Here is a 22329-nt window from a genome sequence, read left to right as displayed (position 1 = left end):
ATGGAAATTTTAAAGCATCTTGTTCACCTTTCAACCAGCAACCTCACCAGAAAGGAATCATCCACTTCTTCACCTTGTCTAAACATAGATAATTTATTTTAATAGTTAGTCCTGACATGGGGAAATCAAACCAAGTACATGTGATATATTTTATAAACAAAACCATCAGCCAATCTACTTTTGGCAAAAGGACCTTGGAACAATAAAACAGATTTCTGATAATTTACTAGACAGATGATGAGCATGACAGGTTATTCCCCTTGACGGTTAAAGTATTCAATTCCTTTTCTCCCCTGAAAAACTGTGGAGCATTGTTCAGCACAGACATTTACAGTAAGGTGGGAAAAGGCTCAGGGCTCTTAAGACATCACTGTAAGCAGAGATAGTAGCACAAAATGGGAAGTGAAACACAGAAATACTTCATAGATCTTCCTGTTGTGGGAATTTGATATTAATGCTTATAAACTAATGAGGTTGCTTTATTGAGTTAGACTATTTGGTCAGGGATAAAGAGCTATTTCCTAACAAAGTAACTGGAGATGCCAAAACTGAATATGGAAAATTCTGCATACTTATTTCCACATTTATATGATATGCTATAACTTTTAAAATGCATCAAATATATCTCAGTAAACATTACAGCAACTCATTAAAACACAACTTTCAAATCCCCCACACACATGCATACACACAAATGTGCTAATGCTATGCAATCCAAAATATACAAATAAGAGCTCAAAATCTGAAGATGGAAACATCCATATATCTGAGGGGCTTAATATAGCCAGTCACTTGATCTGCTTCACAAGATCTTCATCAAAAGCCATGATAAAGTTTGGCAGCTTTCAGGGCTGGTGAAGCCAAATTTATTCTCAAAAGATTGAGGAAAATTTTTCATTTTGCAAATCAGAGTGTATGTTCTTTAAATAAACAAAACAATGATAACAATAAAAGAGAGCTTCTTCCAGTGATGATTTTCACGGATTCCCATGTAGTGTTTTTTTAAAGGTTTGATCCACCATTTCAAGAGGAAACTTTCCACTATGGCTCACAACTTTGGGGGAGGGGGGGACCAACCTTGGTCATGGAATACATTTTTCAATCTCTGAGTAGTAATTCCACTGCCAAGTGGTATTGTATTTGTATCATATATGAATTGCTGAAGTAATGAATTCAAATTGTCTTTTGATGAGGGTTGCATGCCATGAATTTAAGCAGTGTCTTTACAGCAACACGGCTGGCCTCATTTCATTCTATCAGTGGGAATTAGGGATATTTCTGAGCTTGGTGATATCCAGAAAAGTGGTTGGAGGAAACAGCATTGCCTCATGAGCAATGCACCTTTGCCTAAAAGGTCCCCCAAAGAAAGCTTCAGTCACAGAATTTTGTCCAGAGAATATGTTCTTATTAAACATATCTTCACACAAGGTATATTTTCTCTTGACCGCAGTTTCATCAGGAATTTTACGGGGGCCTCAAGAGAAGGCATTTCTTGTTGTCTTACACAACAGTGAGTGACTGACTGTTCGTGACTTAGCAGAGGCAAGCACTCCAGATTTTAGAAACGTACTCTTCAGCATTTTGCTTTGTAAATCTATGCTGGTTTGCTTTATAGCCTCACGAATCTATGCCCCCCTCTTAACTCCATGGAGGGAGATGTACAGATTTTTACATTTCCTGCAAGTCACGTTTTCATTTCTCCCACTCTCATGAGGGATTTTACCTCAGATACACCAAATAGAAAACATGTGGTCAGGCCTCATAGTACGGCTGCTCAAAACGGTCAGTTCCAAAGATTTTGGTGTAAAGGCCCTGCTAACGTAAAGTGGAACAAAAGCAGCTGTTGTGAGGAATGTGAGGTATAAACTCCCACAGCAAATTGTATTACATTGAACATATTTTTAATAAATTAAATTGAGCAAGAAGGAAATTAAGTATCAGTAGGCTAAAAGCAAACTTCTTCCCTATCAAGAGAGCAAATCTGGATTGGGGGAGGGTATGTCACTTCTCTGTTTACCTTAGAATTCCCGCTTTTTAAGCTTGTGAATTAACGTATCATAAAGCATTCCCATTATTTTCATAAAAAAACAGTATGTTCCATACAGGATGAAACAAACATCTCCCATGTAAACTGTACTGTTTCCATTACTTAAGCAGTAATGCTTCTCATGAATAGAACCATTCAGGACGCATATTAGGCCTGCATATGCAGGGCTGAGGGCTCTCTCAGTGGGGGAAATCCTGAAATTGGAAAATTATCTTATCAAGGACAGTTTATTCTTCTCTCTGGTATGCTGGATTTTTAGAAGCACGGCTCTGGTTCCAATTTAATTTTCCAGCCTAAATTGATCTGGTACCATCAATCTAGTGTTGATAAAGAAGAAAAACAGAAGACCAAAGTTTGGATTTAGGCGTACAAAACAGCTTGAAATACTTCAGGAGTTCTGGTGGAAAATGTTTCTTACTTCATAACATAGAAGTTATTTCTCATTAGTTCACCTAAGGGTTTAAGCACAGTTCTTATATTAGAACGAGACACTCCCATGTATGCAATCACTTCTTTCTATTTCACACTAGTCTCAATGGATATTAAGGAAAACAAAACTTGCCCTTCCTAGTAGGATTCCTTTTTGTCAAACATGATGAATACTGACATTTGCCTGGATACATACCAAACTGTTTCCCCTCCTCTGAAAGTTCGTTATGATTGCAATGCTTCTTTTCACACTACCACCCCTGCAGTTCCCATTAAAACGAATGGAGTTGATGGATGCTATTAGGACAATATTAGATTGTATATCCTTGAAGCATAAGAAGAAGATTGCTCCCAAGTAGCAAAAGGAATGTTCCACATGAACTGGAGAAGGTGCAAGACCAGTATTAGCAGAGGACACCCATTGCTAGCTTAATATAAAAAATAAGCTCAATGTCATAAATTCCACATGGCATAAAATGGTTACCACAAGACCAAAGTACCCCTGTTGCCTTCCTATTGATTATCTGGCACAGCAATTCAATTTCTAGCATTCAAAATATTGTGATAGCCCACAGGGTTCCATATTAAAGAGTTTTTTAAATCAATAAAAAGTCCTGGTTCTGTTGAGAGCTATGAGAGATATGAAAAGTAAACACATTTTCTAAAAACAACCACATGATAGTTTATAATAAGCTTGTGGGTTTAAAAAAAATCAGCAGAATTGTTCTACATTTTAAAAATTGACAGTGAAGTGTAAAGAGCACCTTGGTTTTATCAATAATATAACTCCAGGGTGTAGATATTTATATAGGTTAATTCCTTATGAGGGCCTAAAATTGAGAAAAAATCATCTTAGTACTTATGAGAGTTCCATATATAGAAGGAAGAAGAAGGGGATATGATTTAGCTCATACCTGAGTGGCCTAGTGCTTTTCCCTACTTTCTTCAATTTAAGCCTAAATTTTGCAACAAGAAGCTGATGATCTGAACCACAATCCGCTCCTGGTCTTGTTTTTACTGACTGTATAGAACGTCTCCATCTTTGGTTGCAGAGCACATAGGTAAAGGTAAAGGTATCCCCTGTGCAAGCACCAAGTCATGTCTGACCCTTGGGGTGAAGCCCTCCAGCGTTTTCATGGCAGACTCAATACGGGGTGGTTTGCCAGTGCCTTCCCCAGTCATGACCATTTACCCCCCAGCAAGCTGGGTACTCATTTTACCGACCTCGGAAGGATGGAAGGCTGAGTCAACCTTGAGCCGGCTGCTGGGATTGAACTCCCAGCCTTATGGGCAAAGCTTTCAGACGGCTGCCTTACCACTCTGCGCCACAAGAGGCTCTTGCAGAGCACATAGTCAATCTGATTTCTGTGTTGACCATCTGGTGTTGTCCATGTGTACATGGAAAAGAGTGTTTGCTATGACCATTGTATTCTCTTGACAAATTTCTACCAGCCTGTACCCTGCTTCATTTAGTACTCCAAGGCCAAACTTGCCTGTTATCCTGGTTATCTTTTGGCTTCCTACTTTAGCATTCCAATCCCCCATGATGATAAGCACATCATTTTTTGGCATTGCTTCTAGAAGGTGTTATAGGGCTTCATAGAACTGGTCAACATCATCCTCTTCAGCAGCAGTGATCGGGGCATAGACCTGGATGACTGATGTTGAATAGTTCGCCTTGGATTCGAACTGAGATCATTCTGTCATTTGGGGATTGTATCCCAATACTGCTTTTCCTACTCTTCTATTGATTATGAAGGCTATTCCATTTCTTCTGAGAGATTCTTGCTCACAGTAGTTTACCTGATGGTCATCTGAATTAAATTCACCCATTAATGTACAGTTTAGTTCACTGATTCCTAAAATGTTGATGTTCAGTCTTGTCATCTCTTGTTTGACCACGTCCAGCTTGCCTTGATTCATGGATCTGACGTTCCAGGTTCCTATGGAATAAACTTTATACTTCCTCAAGCTATCCTCTCTCTCAAAGAGGATACTTCCTCAAGCTATTCTCTCTCTCAGACATCATATCAGTTGCCCCTCACAATGAATGCAGTTGAAATAGAAATGTAGCCAGTGAAAGCCACACTGAGAACCAGTGTGGTATAGTACTCAACTAACTTTGATCAAGTAGACTCTGGATTTGATCCTCACTCTATCATAGAAACTTACTGAGTTAACTTTAGCCAGTGACATCCCTTCACCCTAACCTAAGGCTTATTGTGAAGATAAAATGGGGGAGAGGAGAATTATGTAAGTCAGTTTGGGTCCCCCAGCTGGGGAGGAAGGCAGGTATGTCAGTAAATAAGGGTTTCTCCTTATTTGAGAAGATAGAGAAGAGCTGAGTTTTTATAGCCTGCTTTTCATTACCCAAAAGAATCCCACAGCAGCTTGCAAACACTTTTCCCTTCCTCTCCCTACAATAAACATCCTGTGAGGCAGGTGGGGCTGAGAGAGCTCTAAGAGAACAGTACTGTGAGAACAGTCTTAAGGGAATTCTGACTAGTCCAAGGTCACCCAGCTGGCTGCATGTGAAGGGGTGGGGACACAAACCCAATTCTCTGATTACATCCCACCACTCTTAGCCACTATACCATGCTAGCTCTGCCTTCTACTCTTAGTATGCTGTGTGGGAAAAACTCACCCTTTCCTTTCCATCCTCCAGTAGCTGTTTCCAGAATCGATTAAGTCATAGGAGAGAAACTGGAGAAATCTCCCTCCACACATACACACACATGTGCATATGCATGTACACACCTACACAAACACTTTGCATTGTAATAGATACTGCTACTAGATGGGGAAAGGGGTACTCAAGCAGAATTTTTCTTTACTCCCAAAAAGTTTATCACGTTTTCTGCTCTCACTCCAACTTCAGACTTGCTGGAATTGCTACGGCACTCCCCCAGGTAGTTTAAAACTGAGTAATGCTGGGTTCTCATATTCATGGTACAAGAACATTGTCACACGTCTAGCCACACTGGGTTAACTGCTGAACAGTATTGGCAGTGCTGTGGGAACAAAATGTTGCTCCACAGAGGAACCCGAGATGTTGCTATGGCAACTAGTTGTCAAGATGGAGTCTGATGGGGGCAGCGAGGGAGACAAGGTGGATAATTTTCCTGTGGTAGGGGCCTTTGTGGGAAACCCTGGCTGCTGCTCTCTCCATAAAAGAGGACACCTGTGTTTTTGTTCTGTCAACATTTTCTTGAAGGACAGCTCCCATGCCACTCCCAAGAAGGAATCAGGAGCTGTCCTAGGCTCTGTCACCTTTCACTCCAAGTGCAAGGTGAAATGTCTTCGGCCTCCCATTGCTCATGTGAACTCTTAGCAGCATGTGCATTCCTATCAAACGCCAACCAAAACAAACAAACCCACACCTCCTGAACAAAGGCCTCCCCGCTGGGAACATAATTCTCTCCTGGAGAAAGCATGAGTCACACATGACAGATGTTAGTCACATCACTTAAGGCAGCACTAGAAGATATTTGTATACTGGGGGATGGTGGATAGAACCGAGTGAAATCCAGCATAAAGTGAAGAATGGCATTTGTTTAGGTTTGTGAACAATACAATTAACTATCAATTACAATTGCATTTAATGATTTCCTGTTGGCAAATTCAGTGACTCTCCAAGTGAGCTTCTCTTCTCTCTTCCATCACTTCCCCCTTGCTGGATGCTATCTTTCTGATTACCACATGAACAAGGTTAGCCCAAGGTTAAAGCCCCTCAAGCCGCCAATATTCATCTGCAGATAATTTTTATTCAAGTGTGATTTTATGACTGTATAAAACCTCCCCTTTTAAGTGTTAGATTCTAGCTGCTTTGTGTGGAGACTATATCAGTTTTATAAGACACATCTTGAGATACGCTCAAAATGGGGTCTGAAGCTATTGGGGGACTAAAATTGTTGAACTCAATTCTCTTTTTACTAGTCTTCTGGATAATCTCTAGATAATTGTAGTTTCTTTTCTGTCGTCCTTTGAGACTGCAGAAACCTTGTTAAAAACTGTCAAAATGGGAAAAATGTGTTGTAATCAAGTGAATGGAGCCTATTCCTTCACCACACATGGTCTGAGATTAAATAGGCAGTTACAATTGACAGACTAAAAGAAATTTATATCCTAGAAATTACACTAAAGGCATGATTTTCTCCTATGACCTCATTGTCCACAAATATAAGATTCTTCGTTGACTTTGATCTGATCTTACAGGTTTGGCTTCTATTCAGTCTTTTATCAAGAAAATTTGGTAGATTTTTTCACAAGTGGTGGAGTTGTCCAATACTTTAAAAGGGGTTGGAGAGTAGTTATTAAGAGAATAACTGGTTTTAAATTACTTAAAGACTCTGTACTTTTTTTTAAATTAGAGTATTTGAGAGAATCAGTCTTGTAGCTGAGAACTTATCAGGAGTCTTTGTGTTGCAACAGAATCAATCACAGAAAAATATGCTTCTCGTTCATCATTGACTTAGAGTTCATATAAAAAAACAAAGTTAAGTTATTTTTGAAAATACATACACAAAAACACGTAGAAATTCCTGTATTAAAGCACTGACATTTTATGATGGCAATGATAATAATAAGAGTCAGTTCGCTGTGATGGTAATGAGTGCCAGCTTCTAATCTGGTGTGCCAAGTTTGATTTCCCTCTTCACCACATGCAGTGAGTTGGGTGACCTTGGATTAGTTACAGTCCTTTTAGAGCTGTTCTCACAGATTCTTGTCAGAGCTCTCTCAGCCCCACCTACCTCACAAGGTGTCTGTTGTGGGGAGAGGAAGGGAAGGTGATTTAAGCCACTTTGAGACTCCTTTGGGTAGAATCATAGAATAATAGAGTTGGAAGGGACCTCATGAGTCATCTAGTCCAACCCCCTGCATCATGCAGGACACTCCCAACCTCCCAAGAAAGCCAGTTTGGTGTAGTGGTTAGGAGTGCGGACTTCTAATTTGGCATTCCGGGTTCGATTCTGCACTCCCCCACATGCAACCATCTGGGTGACCTTGGGCTTGCCACGGCACTAATAAAACTGTTCTGACCGAGCAGTGATATCAGCGCTCTCTCAGCCTCACCCACCCCACAGGGTGTCTGTTGTGGGGAGAAGAATGGGAAGGTGACAGTAAGCCGCTTTGAGCCTCCTTCGGGTAGGGAAAAGCAGCATATAAGAACCAATTCTTCTTCTTCTTCTGTTCCACTGAGAAACAGCTCTAGTGAGAAGCGGGGTATAAAAACCACCACAACCACCACAACCACTACTACTACTACAACTTCTGTTATTGCTATTTCATTGCCTGCCCTTCCCTAGTTGGATCAGGGCAGGTAACATCAAAATTAAAAACATAACTAATTCAATAATTATAATATGCAATAAAATTGTGAGGATTAGGATTTTTCATTGTTAATCACTATCATTACTAAACATTATAAAGTTGAAGCTGCATGCAGACAACTCACTGCCTACCTGATTGGCTCTTCCTGGGAGTGTGCCACCATTAGTAAGTACTCTGCCAATGGGGGTCAATCAGTTCAAATTGCAATCTACCAATGAGGGCCAATCAGTTCAAATTGCATGCAGACAACTCACTCCCTATCTGATTGGCCCTCCCTGGGGGTGTGCCACCAATAGGGAGAGAGCACTCTGTCAATGAGGCCAATCAGTTCAAATTGCATGCAGACCAATTTGTGTCACCAATAGGGAGAGAGCACTCTGTCACTGAGGGCCAATTGGGGGGCTTATCTGTCCTCTTCTTCCTCTCCCTGCTGCTTGCTGGGTGGAAGAGCTGCTGGTAAGTTCTCCCATTCACACACCACAAGGAAGGGAGGCCAGCAGTTTTCTTTGTCTCCTGTCTTGGCCTTCAGCTCTCTGTTGGAATAAAGTGAGAATCAGTATTTCAAAAACAGAATGCCAAAGGACAGACAGAATGAAATTAATATTTTAACTCAGTCCAGTGAGCCAAGGGTTACTTCAGGCAGTCCAAGGGCATCAGATATGGAACAGGTCTGTAACCCAGGCCTCCCATTAGCCTCTCAGTCTTCACTCTGTGATAACTTCATCTTCTGCTGTTAGTATCTGTCTTGCTAACATGGTGTGGTGCCTTTTAGAGTGGAGCTCTCTTCCAGCACATAGCAGGCGTTGCTTAATTGGCTCATGTGAACCAGGTGGACTTACAAGGCAGGGAGCTGCTGCTGGAGGCTGGGCAGAGGAATGAAGGTGTCCAGGCCCTAACCTGGAAGTTGGCAACCCAGGTATCTGCATATGGACGAGGAGTAGGAACCCAGCTTCTAAGAGAACTCCAAATCCCACCTTGAGGTTGGTAACCCTAGACAAAAACTTGGTTCACACATGCAGCAGAATAATGGTGTAGAATAGATGCAGTGAATGATCTTAGACAATTTGGAATTCATTCCTGCAACAAGAGGACAGGCCCCCACCCCACCCCCAGCTGCACCAGTTTTTTTATTTGAAAGGCTGAAGAATAAAAATAAAGATCAATATCCAAAACTAGAATCCACTACCACTGTAATCCATTCTTCTATCTCTCCCATTTACTTGTGTGAACAAGAAGTTAAAATGGTTTCCACCAGTCCTGAAGGCTGCAATATTCCTATTGCCTTCTGATCAAATATACTCCTATAAATTTGGGCAGGGGAGACTGTGAACTGATTGTTCAGTCGCCTGACCACCTGCAGGAAGGGCAATGTGCTTTCCAGTGAGGAAGTGCCAGGTAAATATTTTGTGGTAGTGCCTGCACCATATGATTCTGTAGCATGATGGGTCTCTATAGTGATGTATTTGGGACCCTCTTGATCAAAGCATTCTTATACAGGTTTTGAAAAACGAATTGTGAGGTCACACCAGGTTTGGAAGGCAGAAAATCAGCTTGTAATAGTTAGTAGTTAAAATCTTTGTCTCCGGCTGGCTTTCTGCCTCTTGCACAGCTGTTCCATAACGAGAGACAGACAGGACTTGTGAGCACTGCTGGACGCAGAAGTACATTAGCAAAACCAGGGATGAAACAATATTCTAAAGGTAAGTTTAAATTACAAAGTTATTTCCCCATGTATTTCTATTCTATTCTACAGTCTCATTCTGTAAATAAGAATTCCCTTTGATAATGTTTTTAGAAGTATTTATGTAGTTCTGTTATCTTGGAGGATTAAAAAAAAAATACCAGGTCACAATATTAATGCGCAGGTTGTTTCAGTAACTGATGTTGAAATGCAGCACAGATGGTTTTGCTGCAAAGGGTGGGTTATTCATTTTAAGATATACAGTGTTTACTGAAATGTAAGACTGGCCTTTTTCACAGGTATAACATCAAAAAGAAAAGAAGGAGTCATCTTATGTTTGCATTCTACTTACAGTTATGTTCATTTAGGGTTGCCAGCTCTAGGTTAGGAAATACCCAGAGACTTTGTGGGTGGAGCCAGAAATGGGTGGTATTTGGGGCTGGGAGAGACCTAAGTGGAGTATAATGCTATGGACTCCACCCTCCAAATCAGCCCTTTTCTCTAGGGGAGCTGATCTCTTTAGTCTGGAGATGACGTATACTTCCAGGTCCTGTCTGGGGACTGGCATCCCTATGTTTAACAATTTTAGTGTGTGGGCATGTATAGCATTTTTAAGGGACTTACAATTTGGGTCACCTTCCTTTTAATATAGTACTTTAAAAACTGATCCAATAACTTTGTAGGTGATCAGTTTCACCTAAAATGCTTATTACGGTCTTCTTCACAGGGTTCCTGGAAGTTAAGACTTTTCAGAACATGAACTGCTAGGTCACATTTGAGAGACTGCTGAGATTCTTACAATTTACATCTAAGCTCTTAGTCGGGTACCAAAGGCTGAACACTACTACCTTCCTCCCAAACTACTGAATTTAACAAACTATATTTTCATATTGACTAGTCACTGAAATGTGAAATATTAGACATTGTCGCTGTTCATAAGCAAGTACAGTATGATTGTAGTTAGACAACTAGTTAGATGCATTTAATAGGTGGTGGAATCGGCTGTTGGCAACCAGTGGAAAGTGGGGGAGTAGGGCTGCCAGCTCCAGATTATGATACTCCTGGAGATTTGAGGGACAAGCCAAGGAGCTCAGTGGGGTACAATGCCATAGGATCTACCCTTCAAAGTATCCATTTTCTCTGTAGTCTGGAGATGAGCTGTAATTCTAGAGGATATCCAGCTCACACCTTGAGCCTGGCATCTCTAATTGACTTTCAGTGACTGCACAGGTTCTCAAGGCAAGGACAAACAGGTGGTTTAGCCATTCCCTGCCTCTGTGTAGCAACCCTAGACTTCCTTGGAAGTCTCCCATCCAAGTACAGACTAGGACTGGCCCAGTTTTACTTCTAAAACCTAACAAGATTGAGCTTGCCTGGACTATCCATGGCAGGGCAGATGTTCTTAACAGACTTGTATACCACAGCATCAGCCTTGTTCACCTCCCTAAATTAGATGTTCCAGGATCTAGCAAGACATAATCATATGGGAATTGATACTGAATGGGATACTATGAGATAAATACAGGGTGACTAAAAGGCCTGAAAGTTGGCTGTGCCTTACGTTTGATATTGTTGATCTATAGTGTTGGTAAATTTGGTGTCCTTGAAGCTGTGGAAGCAAAAACATTTTCTTGCAGTTGTGCCTTTAACTGTTCAATAGCATCAAGAGATTTAAAGACAGCAGCCCTGTATGTTTCTTATATTAAGTGTCAGTGTTTGGCATAGTGATAATTGAGAAGGCCATAATGTGAAACAATGCAAGTTTAAACAAGAAGAATAAGTTACCGGCAGGGTCCCAAAAATAACACTGAAGTATTATGATCTGTAGCTGTTTTCCAGTAAAAATATCACAGTAATTTTCTGAAAAATGAATAATGCGTATTTTTACAGTGTCTTATATATGCCAATATTAATGTTGACATGCTGGTTAATTTGCTGTCTGTGGCAGATTCCATATTGTGCTTGGATTCTGTCATAGCTAACAAAATACATCAGTTGGTTTGCAAGCTGAGCGGGTTTTGGTAAATTCTCATCATAAAGGGAGCGACAAGGAGACTGAATGGTCTCTGCTCCCTCAAGGTCATTCAAAGCTTCTGAACTGGTTATACAAAGGGGTAAAACTCCTTTCACATTGAGGCTGGAACCGTGGCCTAGGTATTGCAGTGCAGAATATGATGGAGGTAGGGTTCCCAACCTCCAAGAACCTTCATATACAGAATATGTTTGTCTTACCACTAAGTAACCACTGTTGATTGACAAACACCTGGGATCAGAGGGCACAACTTCTGGGCCAGCTTTTTGGTTTTCATGGCCTTAAACTGACCAGCTGTTTCTCTCTTTGGAAACAAAATGCCTCCTGATTCCCTTAGCTTTGGCCTACACAATTTGAGAGACATGGCTGACCGCTTTGTAGAGCCAAGAAGAAATTGGCAATAAGCACACAGATATAGCTCAAAATATTAGTCTCTGATACTTGGAGGCAGACTACTTGTCTATTCTTGTTGTGTTCAACCTGCCTGCTTAAAATCGTCTTCTGAAGTCCTGCTTTCTGTGCTTCTTGCCTGCAAAGGTGAGGTGGGTGGTGACTAGAGACAGGGCTTTTTCAGGGGTGTGGTCATCCTACCTTTGGAATGCCTTGTCCCCCTGAAGCATGTCTGATGAATCACCTTTTATTTCAGTTCACAGTTCTCCATGAAGTCTTACCTCTCTCTTGCTCGGTCTCTCTCCAAATGCTGGGTCAGTGCAGACTCCCCTCTGACCCTTCCATTTGTTTGGCAGCATGTCTGACATCTATGTGGGCCACTATATGTGACGGCACCCATAGGTTGGACCAAGGGATGGTGAAACAAATTTAGTGCCGAATGGAAGATTTTTAAAGGATGCAAGGGCCTAATCTTGATCACACCCACAATGTGATGGAACCAAGTGCTTTTGTTTCTCCTATACCTTTCCAAGTGCTAAGCCACCATGGGGGTGAATTTTGGCACTTGAATCCAGATGCATGGGTGTTGTGTCTAGCTCTGCTCACAGAGGATGAATGAGGGATACAGAATGTATGCCATTTGATAAGTTAGTGTCCTTCATCTATTTTCAGAACACCAGAAATATCTTGCATTAGTCTGAACAATGCTAAAGGTTTCCTTAGCATGTTTATTATCCAGTGCCATTAGTTTGGAAGACGGTGGTACTTAATGACTTCGTGAAACATGTCAAAAAGTGAACCTTTTCATTTCTGTTTGTTTTGTTGTTTGTTTTGTTGTTTAGAACATGAAATGGATAACAATAATGAGCAAAAGAATACTTGGAAGGGAACATTTGGGGAATGGGGAACTTGTACAAGCCAATTGATGTGCAGAAGTCAACTTGAGCAGAATCAAAACAAACTTCTGTAACCGCTCCTGCAGAGCGGTAATAATAAAGCCCTAAGGGTTATAGGAGGAGAAAGGGGCGGGGCGAGTCCGTGAAAGAAACTCGGAGGGGCCAATTCGGAGACGTGAAGCCAAGTGGCTGATGGGGAGTCCCCAAGTATTTCCCCTCTGATCTAATCAAATGGATTTCTATGCACATTATACTCTGCATCCCAAGTTCTTTCATTGCAATATCCCTCTGACCTTATGACTGGGATAAAAGGTCTCAGGGACCTCTACTCCTACCAGTAACCTATGAAGAGAGTTTAGGCCCTTAAAAAGCTCATACACCCAAATCTTGTTCATCTGTAAGTTGCCACCGTACTTGAATCTAGTGTCCCTTATGTGTTTTCATAGGACTTTGTCATTATCATTCAGGTACTGACAGATACTGTGTTAAAATAATGCTTTAAAATTAAACAATGGAGGCAAATTGACCTAATTATTAATTTAGTGGAAATGAGTAATGTTTTGGAAATGGGGGGGAAATGAACATCACTAGCTGACTCTGGCTGGGATCTTCTTTTTTGAGCAATGAGTCCCTGTCTTGTTTCGTGCCCAGACACAGAACTGACTAGGGAGAAGGGAAGGATAAAATGGACTATATTTATTTACAGGAATTGCCTTCCATTGAATTGGTGACTGAATGAGTCTTCTGACGTATGGTTTCAATTGTTCTTTGAAATAAGAATCAAAAGATTCTGGTTGCCAAAACACATTTTTCTCTGTCAGACATTTCCCTCTGCAGCTTAGATCCTGAGGACTGCTTATGAGTTTTGTCCTCTGCTGGTGGATCTACAGCAGAACTTTGTGTATATATTTGCTTTTAAATGGAGTTTTAAAAAACATTTTCCTCAAGAGAGGTAGGTGTTCCAAAATGCAGCAATGCCTGTGATATGAACCATTGTCTAGAACTGAATCCCTCAGGTGCATGTTCAAGTAGAAAGATGAAAGGCTGTGTTATATTTCCTGGCCTCATGGCTTTAGAAAAGGTACAGGTATCATAAAATCAAAAGCCCAGCAATTTCCTGGTTCTTCATTGCTTATTTGATGATGTTTCATCAAAGCTGCACCACACATGGAATTGGTTCTTTTCATAAGCTCGATCTCTGCACAGATCTTCATCTCTGTGTCTGTGTTCTGCAGAGTTAAAAACACATTGGGTGATTACCTGGTTCCTTGCAAATGGGTTGTATCTTGCAGTGAATATTAATATGGTATAGTTCCTAAAGCTAGAGAATGAAGTTGTTGCCTTGATTCTTTAGAGGGAATGGAGTAGGAGGACGAAGGAACCCTAAAGTACCTTGTGTACCTGCAAGACAGGAGGTGCCTAGAGATTAATAATGACTCAAGTGAAGAATGGAATGGAATGATTAACCATGACACAAAGATCCCGCTGCAGGCTTAAGACTGCAAATATGATGAAATTATGTTTATTTTAATGGAAGACCTTGTGGACAGACCTTGAGGGTGATAATGGACTTCCAGGACAACAGTGATTAAAGGAGGGGCTGGGCTCAGTGGGAAGCATATGCAGAACTGATGGTTTTTAAGCAGAGGTTGGATAGCCATCTGACGGAGAGGCTGATTCTGTGAAGGCTTAAGGGGGTGGCAGGTTACAGTGGATGAGCGATAGGGCTGTGAATGTCCTGCATAGTACAGGGGGTTGGACTAGATGACCCATGAGGTACCTTCCAACTCTATTATTCTATGATTCTGTGATCAGGTGTGAATAAAGCTGACAGACCTTCCTTTGGAACTGAAACCAAGAATTTGGTCCTCTGTGATATACAATCACTACTTCAGTCACAATTTTGGTAATTGGCAAAGCACAATTAGGCCTTATGAGTTGTTTCTTTCAAGCAAATCCATTTGGCCTTCGTACTGACAGATATGTCAATGAAAGAGGACAATTCAAGCCTTAAGTGATTTTGCTTTGGCTTGTTTTGTTTAATGAAAGCAGGATGAAATCACAAGTGGAAAACTGGCAAACACGAACGATGTTTGAGATGGTCAAGTTGCATTAAGGTATGCTGGAAACAAATAAAAGGATGAGCAGGGATGATTCAACTAATGGACATGTGACATATTTATCCTGATTGCCAGGCCTGCAGGGGCACTGAGCAACACGTTTCTTGGAAACAGAGACTAGAGAAAGACTGCACCATTCGAAAATGGGATGGGTGAAATAAGTAGTTGTAGGAGACTTTGAGAATAAAGTAAAAAAAAGTGTCATACTAAACTTAGAAGTAATGGAACAAGAAAATGGGTTCTCTTATGGATTAGATATTGCTGAAATGACAGAAAACAAAGAGTAGGAATAAATGGGCAACACTCAGAATGGAGGGCAGTAAGTACTGGGGTTCCAAAAAGATTAGTATTGGGCCAGTGCTCTTTAATTTGTTCATCAATGATTTGGAATTAGGGGTGAATAGAGCAGAAGCCAGGTGTGCAGATGACACAGAACTGCTCTGGATGATGACACTAAAGTTGACTGTGAAGAGTCCCCAGTGGAGCTCCATAAATTGAGTGAATGGGCAACGACATGGCAGATGAAGTTCAATGTTGGTAACTGTAAAGTGATGCACTATGACTGGAACTAAGAAGAAAACTGATCTTGGGGTCACTGCTATTTCACTACCTCAATGAAAACGTCAACCCAGCGTGCTGCAGTAGTGAAAAAGGCAAACTCTGTGTTAGGGATTATTAGGAAAGGGTTTGGGAATAAATCACTCATATTGTAATGCTCTCTCATAGATCTATGGTGCAGCCTCATTTGGAATACTGTGTACAGTTCTGTTCACCATATCTCAAAACAGACATTGCAGAGCTGCAAAAAGTACAGAGGAAGGCGACCAAGATGACGGGGGAGGGGAGACTGGAGTTCCGTCCTTATGAGGAAATGCTGAAGAGTCTGGGATTTTTCAGTTTAGAAAAGAGACAACATAATAGAAGTTGATAAAATTATACATAGAAGGGAGAGAAGGGATGGGCATGACTGGGAAAATGCAATTTGTGAACCACAAACCAAATTGAAGCAGGAGGTTTGTTCAAATGAAGTGGCCCTGCAAACACTGCTGAAAGGGACAATCAGGGGTTTGCAGAAAGCCCCCGAAAACAGCTATGGCAGTGAGTTCAACTGTAAAAGTTCATGGGATAGCAGACCTGCCACAAATTTCAGTTTGCGAACCAAAAACATGGCAAAGCTTGTGATGAATTTTTCTTTGTGGTTCTGTTTGAGCCCATCCATAGTGGAGAAAGTTGACAAAGAGATTTTTTTCTCTCTCTCCCAAAATACTAGCACTCCAGGACATCCAATAAAGCTGGGAACAAAATATGACTGTAATTTAGCTGATTTGCAGCGCAAGCTTTAAGGAAAACCTTTTCTGGGAGTAAACCCCATTGTGTAGACTTCTGTAGGATTCTGAATACATATGCTTAAGGCTGCACTGTAAGATAAGACCCTGAGCATAGTGAATGTATGAGCCGAGTATCTCTTGGTGTAGTGATTAGGAGTGTGGACTTCTAATCTGGCGAGCCGGGTTCAATTCTACGCTCCCCCAGATGCAGCCAGCTGGGTGACCTTGGGCTCGCCACGGCACTGATAAAGCTGTTTTGATCAAGCAGTGATATCAGGGCTTTCTCAGCCTCCCCTCCCTCACAGGGTGTCTGTTGTGGGGAGAGAAAAGGGAAAGTGAATGTAAGCCGCTTTGAGACTCCTTTGGGAAGAGAAAAGCGGCATATAAGAACCAACACTTCTTCTTCTAAATGAAGAACTGTTTAGCTGGCTGTAAAGTAAGGCTGCTTTACACTAAGAAGTAAAGTTCTGTGAAATCAGCTGTTCCTGACATCTTAATTACTTTACTTAATTATGTTACTTCCATCGGCTGACCATGTAGATGAATAACTGAGGGAATTTGATATGCATAATTTTTTGTGATTAATTTATCTCCCTGATGTAACCAGACCAAAGGCTAATTAATTTATTGCCAAGCCTTTAGGACTAAACTAAATGTGAGTGTAAGGTTACGGAGGGGATGGAACCGAATTCTCAAATTCCATCAACCTAAACACCCTCACGTTTACTTCCATCCCTGGCATGAGGCCTGAACATCAAGGATGCTCACAACTTCCCCATTGATTTGGCAGTAGCTTCTTCAAGCTGAAAATCACCTGCCAACCACAAGCCCCTCCTGGAAAAATCCTTCTCCAAGAAGGGGGCAGGTGCCACATTCAGGAACAGAAGAGGCACAGATGGTATGTTAAAGAGCCACACATAGCGTCTGAGTTACTGAGTGAATATCACTGACCTAAGGCCACTCTGTGAGTTTTATGAACAGCAGTATTACACCAGGACCTCTCCTTTTACAGTCTAGCCATCATAGTGCATCTGTATCCATTATGCTATTTTGTATCTCACATCTGGCTGCACAAAACTTGATTAAGGTTACCCTATATGATGTTTTATATAAATTGTGAGAAAGAGCCAAAGAGCATTTACTTTACAAATGAAACCAGGGATCTGTTCCTGGATAAATGTGAGGTTTCAATCACACATTCAGTTATACGTGCATTGACTGTAATATGGGAATTGCTCAATGCACATATAGAGAAAAATCAAGCATACTCCATACATAGTTTGAACATGCATTAATTGTAATTGTGAACAGAGTTTATAGTAGATGATAAAAATGGCAGTTAATGGACAACAGTTTATCGGTATGTATACTTGACGTTACTAAAATACATCAGGCCAGGGTCCATAGAGCCAAGGGAGATTTTCACAGCACCACACAGTTAATGTTCTGTTTGTATTTCTTACAATGAAGTGATCCCAGTTAAGTGGAACAAATTGTACCTACCCAACAATGCGGTCTTTATATCAAATACCATACTGATGAGCATAATGAAACAAAGAAGAAGATCTGCATCATGTTAACTAGAATAAGGCCATGGAATGGAAAAATAGCATGATTAACACAAGGCTGCCACTGATGCACATGGTTGCAAACTGGCCATCAAGGATGCGAGAGAAAGGAAAAGTAAAGCGACCATCTTGTAAACTGAAGCAACAGTAAAGCTTTTGTTGTTAATTTTAAAAGAACTTCTAAAATTAGGTGTTTTGCTTTTTGCAAAGTCAATTAAAATTAGAACAATAAACCGTTAGAAACTTGCAAATTAGAAGAATAATGAAATCTAAAGGAGGCAAAAGGTAGATTTTTATTCTGTCCATACAACACTTTCTTCTCAAACAATGACCATTATTTCCTGCATTGAGTTGGCAGGTAAAGTGTCCTTGACCATTTCCGCACAAGGAATTTGTCCCTGTCTAGACTATTGTTAGCGGGCTATAATGCTGCTTCCTGGCGATATCAACAGCAACCAGGGGTTGGCGCGAGTTTTTGTCCCCATTGTCCCGCGATAAGGGAAAGTGGGAGAATCCTCTTCCCCTTTCTTGTCCCAGCATGCAATGAGGTGAAAATCAGGGCAAGCATATATGGATGAAGAAACACACGACAGTCTCACTCGCAGTTTCCCCACCCTTGCACCCACCCTTCCCTCTCCATTTCTGGAATGCCAATTTTTTCTTTTTTTAAAAAAGTGCAGTCTGTATTACTAGGTAAAGGTAAAGGTAAAGGTATCCCCTGTGCAAGCACCGAGTCATGTCTGACCCTTGGGGTGACGCCCTCTAGCGTTTTCATGGCAGACTCAATACGGGGTGGTTTGCCAGTGCCTTCCCCAGTCATTACCGCTTACCCCCCAGCAAGCTGGGTACTCATTTTACCGACCTCGGAAGGATGGAAGGCTGAGTCAACCTTGAGCCGGCTGCTGGGATCGAACTCCCAACCTCATGGGCAGACAGCTCCAGACAGCATATCGCTGCCTTACCACTCTGCGCCACAAGAGGCTCATCCTGTATTACTACAGGAACACAAACTGATGTGCCCATGTATCAGTGGAAATAAAATGTTCTGTCATGTTCTCTTCAGTGTGCACAGTAATACTGGGCGTGGCCAGCAACCCTATTTAAAACACATTCATGTTTTTGTTTTCTGGTGGTAGGGCATGAACAGGGAAAGAGGATGGGCCATGTTATGAAGCAGACCTCTTCCTATTAGCATGGCATCCATGTTCTGTATTTTTATTCTGTATTGTGAACACACAAGCTTCAGGGTCCAATCACCATGGCCAGCGTAAGTCTGAAGCCTATCAGAAACCTACCTGAACATGAATCGAGACCATCATAAAAAGAATCCCGAAAAGAAATAAAGCAAAATGTTTTATTGTTGTGGCACGTCCCTGTAGCAATGTGGAAGTTTATTTTTAAAAAGTGATTTTGGGACTCAGGGAGGGGGGGACGTTTGAGTCCCCAAAACCACTGCTGTGAGGGGATTGATTGACAACCCAAGAAACGGGGGGGGGGGGGAACTAGCAGGCTGTCCACACTTCCGGCTTCTCTGCTACCTCATCAGGAAGCAAAAAGTCGTGAGAGGATGGAGGGATAAGACAGGAGGAGTCTTCCATCAGGAAACGTCCAAACATGCAGTTTACCATCTTGCATTTACAAGCGGGAGGTGGTGCACATTGTCTACCTCCATTCGGAAATGGTCCTTGTGAGGCCAGAAACTTCAAAGATATAAAGTTAGCACGGCTCAGTTCCTTGACAATCCTGTATGTGTGCATCAAACAGTGTCAATGTTCTCCTTGCCTGGAATTGGGAAGTCACAGAAATGAAGTCGATATACTGCTAGGCACAAGGATGAAATCCAGTTCTATATACTGTCCTGTGCCCAAGTTTTCAAGTATGTACATGTGAGGACTTGACAGGGTCATTGCTTGCTTGATTCTGCTCACTTTTGCTATAAATTACATACTAGAGCAGGAATATTTAATTTAGATAATCTTAATAGGATTCTTTAAAAAACTATTATAGCCCCACCTTCCATTTTCAACAGAAAATCTCGATCATCATCTTTAAAAAATTTAAAAAAATGTTGCAACTCATAATTCTTCATTTTATTCTCATTCCTGTAGAGTGAGTAATGGGATCTGACTAGGAGCAAAGTCACGTGACAGTCAGATACTCATAGAAGAGCCAGCTTGGTATGGCGGTTAAGAGTGGGGACTTCTCATCTGGCTTTGATTCCCTGCTTCCCCACATGCAGCCAGCTAGGTAACCTTGGGCTCATCACAACAACGATGGAGCTGTTCTGACCAAGCAGTAATATACAGGCTCTCTCAGCCTTACCTACCTCACAGGATGTCTGTTGTGGGATGAGGAAAGCAAAGGCGATTGTAAGTTACTTTGAGACTCCTTTGGGTAAAGAAAAGTGGCATATAAAACCCAACTCTTCTTCTTCTAGGAGCTTTGTTCTTCTCCTTCCATTTTATCTAGTGTATTCGTATATTCAATAAATGAAGCACAAAGCCAGGCACTAGTCCCAGTTAATTACATACAATAGGAAACAGAAGGATGTTTCTAGTAATATTTTAATTTGTGGTCGAAATCCTGGATTCTGTTAACAAAATGGGTTCTTATTTGAAAATTCTCCTTCCTGACTTAAAGACAACATGATTAATGAATGAGAATGTCTTCTAGGCTAGTCATCAATGGATGATTAATAAGCTAATTAATTGTAGTGCTCTGTTCTGTCTTGAAGGGAAAAAGTTAGGTTGTAGGCCAAAGAAGTTAGTTTGGTTGTAGGCCAAAGAAGTTAGTTTGGTTAGAGAAATCTCAGTTACTCATACATGTGCAAGAATTTTTTTTTGAAATGCCTCTCTGATTCTCACATATACAAAATGGATGAATAGGAAGGTCCTCCTCAGACACAGGAGCCTAGAGCAGAAGTAACGCAAAAGAGCCCCCTTTTGACAAATGCACGGTGCATGATAGGCCAGGTTCTTTTCTGGTTCTGCCCTGGCAGCTTTAATGGGATTGTACTGTCAATCAACTCTGTTCAAAGAGCGACCCCCTGGAATCAAACAATATGCAGTGATCATTGTCAACCCCAAGCCTGAGACATGATGTCATGGATCCCTTTCCACAGTTGCAGCATGAAGGGTTTATAATCTGCCTCTAGTGAAAGATTAAGATATCGTCTGTTACCTCTTATAGCAGAGCTTACAACTTTATTTCCGCCCTTTGGGCTCTAATGTTCGGGAAAGTCAGTACTTCAGACTCCCATCCAGCAATTTCAGCCAAGTATCTATTGCTGAAAGCACTCATGAGTGAGAAGAGGCAGCAGATCAAGGACTGCTGCCAAAGGAACAATAAATAAATGAGATAACATCCACACATATTATGACTTCAGCTGCAAACCAACCCCCCCCCCCCAAAAAAAATGGGTGCATTAAAAACAGACTAGGAGAGAATGCAGAAGCACTTTGAAACCTGGAAATGCCAAAGATCTGGTTGCCAACTTGGATCCCATAATAAGTGTACTATGAGACGTTTAAAATGATCTGTAAATTCGTTGTTTTTCTGCCAGTGCTATGCATTGTGCTTTTGAATATATATACTTATGGCTAAAGATACTGAGAATCGAACATACAATTAATCAGTCCCTAATGGTTCAAGAGCTCAATAGATTTTACACTGGGGCTTTGTGTGTGCAGAAGGGGAGCCCACTAGCTGCACATATTGGGAGGTCCGTCCAATGTCCTTGGTATTTAATGTACTATGTGAAATGGCAACACCTATGGAATTTTCATGCTACTCTGAATTTCCAGTTCTCTGGTTTGCATGAATAGCGACCATACTCACATCCAGACATGGACTTATTCCTACGTAACCACCCTGTATTGAGTCTGCCAAGAAAATGCTAGTGGGCATCACCCCAAAGGTCAGACATGACTCGGTGCTTGCACAGGGGATACCTTTACCTTTTCATGACCGAAATAATGAATATTGATAGCTCCTTAAACCTCGTTATGTCCTCCTTATTGTTGAAGCCTCAAATGATTAGGTCACTGAGCTGGGGTATCTCGCAGAAGAAGGACGGAGAGTTCAAGAGGTGTGCATAGAAATGCCATTATGCCTTAGAACACACTGAGGATGGTGAATATGAGGGAGGAAAAACTCTGTTGCTGGTCTCCATTGTAGGCATTTTCTACATTTGATTGTATGACCCTGTTGGGCAAGGTGATAGAAGAAGAAGAGTTGGTTCTTATATGCCGCTTTTCCCTACCCGAAGGAGTCTCAAAGCGGCTTACAGTTGCCTTCCCATTCCTCGCCCCACAACAGACACCCTGTGGGGTGGGTGAGGCTGAGAGAGCCCTGATATCACTGCCTGGTCAGAACAGTTTTATCAGTGCTGTGGCGAGCCCAAGGTCACCCAGCTGGTTGCATGTGGGGGAGCTCAGAATCAAACCTGGCATGCCACTATACCAAATTTGTAGGTAATGTAATACTGGATGAATATTAGGAAAATAGT

The 22329-nt window shown here is 41.4% G+C and overlaps 1 long non-coding RNA gene across 1 annotated transcript in view; it reads left to right on the top strand.

The window, feature by feature from the left end:
• The first annotated feature begins 8647 nt into the window (after window positions 1-8647).
• The window catches only part of LOC143819257 (uncharacterized), a 50415-nt gene continuing 36733 nt past the window's right edge, over window positions 8648-22329 (top strand). The window contains exons 1-2 of the long non-coding RNA XR_013224887.1: window positions 8648-8787; window positions 9417-9507. This is a non-coding gene — a long non-coding RNA (uncharacterized LOC143819257). The remainder of the gene's footprint in view (window positions 8788-9416; window positions 9508-22329) is intronic.

The sequence above is a fragment of the Paroedura picta genome, chromosome 10 (genome assembly GCF_049243985.1).
Source record: "Paroedura picta isolate Pp20150507F chromosome 10, Ppicta_v3.0, whole genome shotgun sequence".
Classification (NCBI taxonomy): domain Eukaryota; kingdom Metazoa; phylum Chordata; class Lepidosauria; order Squamata; family Gekkonidae; genus Paroedura; species Paroedura picta.
Note: the sequence above shows the minus strand (reverse complement) of the source record. Positions and strands in the feature narration are given on the sequence as shown.